Raw genomic sequence first — 9,424 nt, forward strand, 5'->3', positions numbered from 1 at the left:
TTTCTTTAAAAAATATATTTTTCACGTAAATAATAAATAAAAAAGTACTTTTATATGATTATACCCAAACATAATTGATAAATAAAAAGATCTTTTTGCATGAGATATCCAAACATAAAATTACTTTTACTTTTCTATAAAATCTTTAGAAATAGAGGTAAATACCAAATTGGTACCCAAAAGATTTTGCCACTGACAAAATGGTACCTGACTTTTGTTATTGACAAAATAGTCCCTAAAAAATTTTAAAATTTGACAAGCGTGTCTCCGAATTCGCCGGAACAAATCTCCGGCAAGCACAATGCTAATGTGGCAACAGTATTTTGGTGACCTAGCAAACCACCTCCCCAAACCCTCATCCCTCCCTCCCCAACGCATACTCCCTCTCCCTCTCTCTCCCCATCGCATCCCCTCTTTTCCATCTCCCTCTCCAACGCACACTCTCCCCTCCCTCTCCCTCTCCATCGCAGCCCTTCCCCTACCCAATGCACACTCCCTCCTCATCGCAACCCCTTTCCATCTTCCTCCCCATCACAGCCTTCCTCCCTAATGCACACTCCCCCCTTTTCTTTTCCTCCCCAATTGAAGCAGCAGAAGCAGCAACAACAACAGAAACAACACCATTAGAATTTTAAATAGAAACAATAAAAGAACCTGCACATTCAGAACCCAACCTTGCTTGTTCCTCATTCTCTCTTTTTCTCCTTCTTTTCTTCTCTTCTCAGAAGATCATAACAATAACAATAACAATATCCATTCACACACATAGACATTTATACAAACACATAACCTGCATATATAAATATAAAGATAGAAAAAGAGAAAGGGTGAAGGGCTGAAAAAATGCGGTTATTCCAGATCTTATTGTGGCGCTGATAGTAGCGATAGTGGTCCTTGATGGTGCTCTTGCCATTGAGGTTGCTGTTGCCGTTGAGGTTGTTATTGCGATGGAAAGGGAGAGAAAAGTGTGCGTTGGAGTTGTTGTTATTGTTGTTGGTTGCTGTTGCTATTGATGTTAAGGTGGTTGTTGCTGTAAGTGGTGGTGTTGAGAGAAGTGGGAGTGTGCGTTGGGGAGGGGGCTGTGATGGAGAGGGAGAAGAAGGAGAAATGTGTGTTGGCGATGGGGCTGTGATGGAAATGGAAATGGAGAGGAAAAGGAGGGCTGCGATGAGGAGGGAGAAGAAAGGGGTTGCGTTGAGTAGGGAAGGGCTGCGATGGGGAAGGAGATGGGGGGAAGTTTGCGTTGGGAAGGGAGGGATTAGGGTTTGGCAGATAGTTTGTCAGGTCACCTAAATACAGTGGCTATGTGAGCATTTTACTTGTCGAAAATTTGTTTCGCACGGAGATATGTTTGTCAAATTTTAAAATCTTTTAAGGACTATTTTGTCAATAACAAAAGTCATATACCATTTTGTCCGCGCCAGAATCTTTTGGGTACCGATTTGGTATTTATCTATTTGAAAAAAGATAACTTAAAAAAAGATCTTTTATTAGAAACTCATCTGAACAAGTCCTTAATGTTTCATAATTACATATTTACTATTCTATTTTTTTTAAGTATTGTGTAAAAGAAAAAAATAAAATAAAATAATTTTTTTATTATTTTTTATTTTATATTTAATTTATTATCAAACAAAATAAAAAATATTAATTTTATGTTTTTATATTTTATATTATATTCTTAGTGTTTCGTCTCATTCTATTTTAAAAATCAAACACAATCTAAGAGACTGATTGGTTTAAGCATTTTCATTTTTTTTAATGAAAATAAAAATAAGACATGAAAATATAATTAATTAACTATTTTAAAAATATTTTCAACAAAAACATTTAAAAAAATAAAACAAAGTTAAAAACGCTATTTTCTTGTTTTCACTATTTTCTGTTTTAACTTTTAAAAACGTTTTCAAACCAAAATACGGTGTTTTTGGTTTTGGGATAAAGGTTCAATCTCTCCTCTTGTTTTTATATGTTTTTTTTTTTTTTTTTTTTGCTCATGCTACATTCACTCACTCAGTGCGTTTTTTTTTTTTTGTCTTCTCCTCCTTTCTTTCTGTATATAAGGTTTTTTATTAGGATATTCATTATTTACCTCATTTATACATACATCTTTTAGAAAGGTGAAGTTTTTTTATTTTTTAGGGTAAAATATACTTTTTGTATTTAAAATTTGATAAAAATTTTAAAAATATTCCTAAACTTTATTTTATTTCAATTTTGTTTCAAAAATTTTAGATTTGCATCAAATATATCTTTGGACGGCTAAATTTTCAAAAAATTTAAGACCAATCTAACAATAATGCATGAAAATTATGCTTGATTTGCTTGTATTGATGGTTGTTCATATGAAATTATTGTTGAAGTGATCTTAAATCTTTTGAAAAATTAGCCGTAAGGGGTATATTTGATGCAAATCGAAAACTTTTGAAACAAAATAAAAAAAATAAAATTTAAAGATATTTTTAAAACTTTTGTCAAACTTTAAGAACAAAAATTACACTTTACTCTATTTTTTATTTCATTTGACCCTTTTGATTTTTTAAGGATATTTTTAAAATAGAGCTCTAATTAAAATTAAAATATGTATTTATTGAGTTTTTTTATTTTATTTAGTATTAAATACGTATTCTTCGAATTCATGTATTTATTAATTTTTTTATTTTTGACCTTTATTTTTTCGTTTAAAAAAATAATTTTATTATGAAAATAATTTTTAAAATCAACCATCAATTATGAAAGTATCGATAATAAAATTTTAAAAATATATAAAAATTTAAAAATACTGACAAGAAAGTTAATTTTTTATTTTAAATTTTTTTAGCTTTAATATTTATTTATTTATTATTTTATCAATAAATTATTTGTTAAAAAATTATTTACATCAATAAATTTTGATATTAATTAATTGATTCATTTGGTGTAAAATTAATTTTAGTTTTGATTTTTTATTTTAATTGATGTATTTTATTGTTATATAGTGCCATGAAAAATATAAAACCAACTATATATATAAGAGATACCAAATTTTTTTAAAATAGTATAATAAGATAATAATTTATTTCATATTAATACCGTATAAAAATAATAGATTATGCAATGAAGAGACTCAAACAAAACTTTTCTTTAGGCTTAGTTAGTTAAGAGTACTCCCCCCTTGCTTTTGAGAGCAGTCCAATACCAGTTGATTCATTAGCAGGAAGAAATCCACTACGCTTTGTTTGATCCTGTTATTCATTCTTTACTTTAAGGCGGGTAAGATGCTAAGAGAGGAATCACTGCTTATCCATCAGATGTGACTTAACTACCTTCCCAGAACCCAGAGCATAGCCTTAGACTGATTCTTCAAGGACCATGATTGGAAATTTTTTGATCGTCTTTCTTTGAGGAAGAGGCGAAACATAATCAACTTGAATTCGGGACAGCTATTCGAAATCTTAGTGAAAGACTGGATTTATTATCTCATGTTTGCTTTTCGTGAAAAAATACCAATTATCTTGCTGTGATAGAAAGGAACAAAAACAAATAAGTTTTAGCTAATGTGATAAAGATATCAATTGTAGTTCCAAAAACTCCATATGCTTTAGTTATTTCAAAAGACTCAGAAATTAATAGGTACGGAATAGAGATATCTGAACCGCCCAATTAAAGAACTGTTACAAATAATGAAGAAATTAATAGGTTTAAATAGGAAGCAACATAAAATAAACCAAATTTGATACCCGAATATTCGGTTTGATAACCCGCTACTAATTCTTCTTCCGCTTCTGGTAAATCAAAAGGTAATCTTTCACATTCTGCTAGGGAAGAAATTAGAAAAACGACGAAACCTATAGGTTGCCGCCACAAATTTCACCCAAAAAAATCATATTTTGATTGTGCATCAACTATATCAACTGTACTTAAACTATTAGATAATGCTAGTCGGTGAGAACGTTACTGTCCCAATCGCTATTCCAGAACGGTACATGAGATTTTCACCTCATACGGCTCCTCGAAAGCCTTAAATAAACCTAAGGACCTAGCTGATTATTTCTTTCTTGCGATATCCCTAAGATTAATAAGATTAAAAATTATCGGATGGTTCTGAATTAGACCAATTGAATTCTGTCTTTTCTCATTGTATTTTAAAATAAAGACAAATAAAATTAATTTATATATATTCTAAATGATGACGGGATTTATTACCACTATAGCTACTGATGAGCGGATAATTTATACGCTTTTTGGCATTGTTTTTAGTATGTTTTTAGTATGTTTTAGTTAGTTTTTATTATATTTTTATTAGTTTTTAGTTAAAATTCACTTTTCTGGACTTTACTATGAGTTTGTGTGTTTTTCTGTGATTTCAGGTATTTTCTGACTGAAATTGAGGGATTTGAGCAAAAATCTGATTTAGAGACTGAAAAGGACTGTAGATGCTGTTAGATTCTGACCTCCCTACACTCGAAGTAGATTTTCTGGAGCTACAGAAGCCCAATTGGCGCGCTCTCAACGGCGTTGGAAAGTAGACATCCTGGGCTTTCCAGCAATGTATAATAGTTCATACTTTGCTCGAGATTTGATGGCTCAAACCGGCGTTCCAAATCAGCTCAAAACTGCCCGGCGTTAAACGCCGGAACTGGCACAAGAATGGGAGTTAAACGCCCAAACTAGCACAAAAGCTGGCGTTTAACTCCAAGAGAAGTCTCTACACGAAAATGCTTCAATGCTCAGCCCAAGCACACACCAAGTGGGCCCGGAAGTGAATTTTTATGTCATTTACTCATTTCTGTAAACCCTAGGCTACTAGTTCTCTACATATAGGACCTTTTACTATTATATTTTCATCTTTAGATCTTTGAATCTTTGGATCCTTGATCATCTGGAGTCTTTTGATCACGTTTTGGGGGCTGGCCTCACGGCCATGCCTAGACCTTGTTCTTATGTATTTTCAACGATGGAGTTTCTACACACCATAGATTAAGGTTTGGAGCTCTGCTATACCTCGAGTATTAATGCAATTACTATTGTTCTTCTATTCAATTCAGCTTGTTCTTATTCCAAGATATTCATTCGCACTCAAGAACTTGATGAATGTGATGATTATGTGACGCTCATCATCATTCTCACTTATGAACACGTGCCTGACAACCACTCCCGTTCTACAAGCAAACAATGCTTGAATGTTTATCTCTTGGATTCCTTAATCGGAATCTTCGTGGTATAAGCTAGAATTGATGACGGCATTCAAGAGAATCCGGAAGGTCTAAACCTTGTTTGTGGTATTCTGAGTAGGATTCAATGATTGAATGACTGTGACGAGCTTCAAACTCCTGAAGGCTGGGCGTTAGTGACAGACGCAAAAGAATCAATGGATTCTATTCCAACCTGATTGAGAACCGACAGATGATTAGCCGTTCCGTGACAGGGTGCGTTGAACATTTTCACTGAGAGGACGGGATTGTAGCCACTGACAACGGTGATGCCCAACATACAGCTTGCCATGGAAAGGAGTAAGAAGGATTGGATGAAGACAGTAGGAAAGCAGAGAGACGGAAGGGACAAAGCATCTCCATTCGCTTATCTGAAATTCTCACCAATGAATTACATAAGTATCTCTATCTTTATGCTTTATTCATATATCACCCATACCCATTTGAATCTGCCTGACTGAGATTTACAAGATGACCATAGCTTGCTTCATACCAACAATCTCCGTGGGATCGACCCTTACTCGCGTAAGGTTTATTACTTGGACGACCTAGTGCACTTGCTGGTTAGTTGTGTGAAGTTGTGATAAAGAGTTGAGATTTCAATTGAGCGTACCATGTTGATGGCGCCATTGATGATCACAATTTTGTGCACCAAGTTTTTGGCGCCGTTGCCGGGGATTGTTTCGAGTATGGACAACTGACGGTTCATCTTGTTGCTTAGATTAGGTATTTTTTCTTCAGAGTTCTTAAGAATGAATTCTAGTGTTTCAAGGTGATGCTCTTATCATCACCAAAGCTGATTGATTCTCATCAATTTAGCTCTTGAATGTAATGTCCTGCTGAAGCTTGGCTAGCTATGTCTAATTCCTTTAGACTAAAGCTTTAGACTAACTTTGCATGATTCCTGGAATTCTCATTAAGAATTTTGATATCTTTATTTTCTTTTCCACTTAATTTTTGAAAAATCCAAAAAAAATATCTAAATCATAAAAACAAAAAAATATTTTATGTTTCTTGTTGAGTCTAGTGTCTCATTTTAAGTTTGGTGTCAATTGCATGTTTCTGTTCTTCTTGCATTCATTCATGTGTCTTAAGAGATCTTCAAGATGTTCTTGATGATTTCCTTGCTTTGATCTTTGAATTCTCTTGACTTGAGTGTTTTGTTATATGCATTCTTATTTTGTTAGTGTCAATAGTATACAAACTGCTAAGTTTGGTGTCTTGTATGCATTGTTATTTAATTTTAGTTGTATTTTGATTATTCCTCATCATCAAAAATCCAAAAAAATTTTAATTTGTGTCTTTTCAAGTCAATAATACAGGGAATTGAAGATTCAGAACATTCAGCAGAGGAATTACACAGAAAAAGCTGGACGTTAAAAACGCCCAGTGAAGAAGGCAAATTGGCGTTTAAACGCCAGCCAGGGTGCATGGTTGGGCGTTTAACGCCCAAAAGGGTAGTGCTTTGGGCGTTAAACGCCAGAATGTATACCATTATGGGCGTTTAACGCCAGGATGGCACAAGAGGGAAGATTCTGTTTTTAACTCAAATTTTTTTTCAAGTTTTCAACATTTTTCAAAATCAAATCTTTTTCAAATCATATCTTTTCAATCATATGTTTTCAAAATCAATTTCTTTCCATTTTCAAAAATACTTGCTATCAATTAATGATTTGATTCAACATTTCAAGTATGTTGCCTTTTCTGTTGAGAAAGGTTTAATGTTTGAATCATATCTTTTCTTGTTAGCCAAGTCATTAATTTTTAAAATCAAATCTTTTTAAATTGTTTTTCAAATCATATCTTTTCAATCATATCTTTTTAAAACCATAACTTTTCAATCATATCTTTTTAATCACATCTTTTTCAAAATAGTTTTCAATCATATCTTTTTAATTTCTAATTTCAAAATTTTTTTCAAAAATCACTTGATTTTTTTTTCAATCTTAGTTTTCGAAAATCAATTACTATTTTTCAAAATGTTTTTAAAATCTTTTACTTAATTTTCGAAAATTTCTTCCCTTCTTCTCACATCCTTCTATTTATGGACTAACAATATTCCTTAATGCACAATTCGAACTCCATCTTTCTTGATAAGTTCGAATTCTCTACTTCTTCCTTCTATTTTTCTTTTCCTCTGACACCTCAAGGAATCTCTATACTGTGACATAGAGGATTCCATATTTTCTTGTTCTCTTCTCTTTCATATGAGTAGAAGCAACGACAAAAGCATTCTTGTTGAGGCTGACCCTGAACCTGAAAGGACCTTGAAGCGAAAGCTAAGAGAAGCTAAGGCACAATTCTCTGTAGAGGACCTAACAGAAATCTTCAAAGAAGAAGAACCCATGGCAGCCGAAAACAACAACAATGCCAACAATGCAAGGAAGGTGCTGGGTGACTTCACTGCACATACTCCCGACTTTTATGGGAGAAGCATCTCTATCCCTGCCATTGGAGCAAACAACTTTGAGCTTAAGCCTCAATTAGTTTCTCTAATGCAACAGAATTGCAAGTTCCATGGACTTCCATTGGAAGATCCTCATCAGTTTTTTGCTGAGTTCTTGCAAATCTGTGACACTGTCAAGACTAATGGGGTTGACCCTGAGGTCTACAGACTTATGCTATTCCCTTTTGCTGTAAGAGACAGAGCTAGGATATGGTTGGACTCACAACCTAAAGAAAGCCTGAACTCTTGGGAAAAGCTAGTCAATGCCTTCTTGGCAAAGTTCTTTCCACCTCAAAAATTGAGTAAGCTTAGAGTGGAAGTCCAAACTTTCAGACAGAAGGAAGGTGAATCCCTCTATGAAGCTTGGGAAAGATACAAACAATTGATCAGAAAGTGCCCCTCTGACATGCTTTCTGAATGGAGCATCATAGGTATCTTCTATGATGGTCTGTCTGAACTGTCCAAGATGTCATTGGATAGCTCTGCTGGAGGATCTCTTCATCTGAAGAAGACGCCTAGAGAAGCTCAAGAACTAATTGAAATGGTTGCAAATAACTAATTCATGTACACTTCTGAAAGGAATCCTGTGAACAATGGGACAAATCAGAAGAAAGGAGTTCTTGAGATTGATACTCTGAATGCCATACTGGCTCAGAACAAAATATTGACTCAGCAAGTCAATTTGATTTCTCAAAGTCTGTCTGGAATGCAAGCTGCACCAGGCAGTACTAAGGACGCTTCATCTGAAGAAGAAGCTTATGATCCTGAGAACCCTTCAATGGAAGAGGTGAATTACATGGGAGAACCCTATAAAAACACCTATAATTCTTCATGGAGAAATCATCCAAATCTCTCATGGAAGGATCAACAGAGACCTCAACAAGGTTTCAACAATAATAATGGTGGAAGAAACAGGTTTAGCAATGGCAAGCCTATTCCATCATCTTCTCAGCAACAGATAGAGAATTCTAAGCAGAGCCACTCTGACTTAGCAACCATGGTCTCTGATCTAATCAAAACCACTCAAAATTTCTTGACTGAAACAAGGTCCTCCATTAGGAATTTGGAGGCACAAGTGGGACAGTTGAGCAAGAAAATTACTGAACTCCCTCCTAGTACTCTTCCAAGCAATACATAAGAGAATCCAAAAGGAGAGTATAAGGCCATCAACATGGCCGAACTTGGAGAGGATGAAGAGGCAGTGAACGCCACTGAGGAAGACCTCAATGGACGTCCACTGGCCTCCAATGAGTTCCCTAATGAGGAACCATGGGAATCTGAGGCTCACACTGAGACCATAGAGATTCCATTGGATTCACTTTTGCCATTCATGAGCTCTGATGAATATTCTTCCTCTGATGAGGATGAGTATGTCACTGAAGAGCAAGTTGCTAAATACCTTGGAGCAATCATGAAGCTAAATGACAAGTTATTTGGTAATGAGACTTGGGAGAACAAACCTCCTTTGCTCACCAAAGAACTGGATGACTTGTCTAGGCAGAAATTACCTCAAAAGAGACAAGATCCTGGGAAGTTCTCAATACCTTGTACCATAGGCACCATGACCTTTAAGAAGGCTCTGTGTGACCTAGGGTCAAGTGTAAACATCATGCCTCTCTCTGTAATGGATAAGCTAGGGATCTTTGAGGTGCAAGCTGCAAGAATCTCACTAGAGATGGCAGACAATTCAAGAAAACAAGCTTATGGACTTGTAGAGGATGTTCTGGTAAAGATTAAAGACCATTACATCCCTGCTGATTTCATAGTCCTAGAGACTGGGAAGTGC

At 34.7% G+C, this 9,424-nt stretch overlaps 1 non-coding gene across 1 annotated transcript; it reads right to left on the reverse strand.

The window, feature by feature from the left end:
* Positions 1 to 7,942: 7,942 nt before the first annotated feature.
* Positions 7,943 to 8,050, reverse strand: LOC130937677 (small nucleolar RNA R71). The gene has a single exon (XR_009068883.1). It is a non-coding gene; the product is annotated as a small nucleolar RNA R71 (small nucleolar RNA).
* Positions 8,051 to 9,424: the final 1,374 nt, after the last annotated feature.

This window comes from Arachis stenosperma, chromosome 6 (genome assembly GCF_014773155.1).
Source record: "Arachis stenosperma cultivar V10309 chromosome 6, arast.V10309.gnm1.PFL2, whole genome shotgun sequence".
In the NCBI taxonomy this organism is placed as follows: domain Eukaryota; kingdom Viridiplantae; phylum Streptophyta; class Magnoliopsida; order Fabales; family Fabaceae; genus Arachis; species Arachis stenosperma.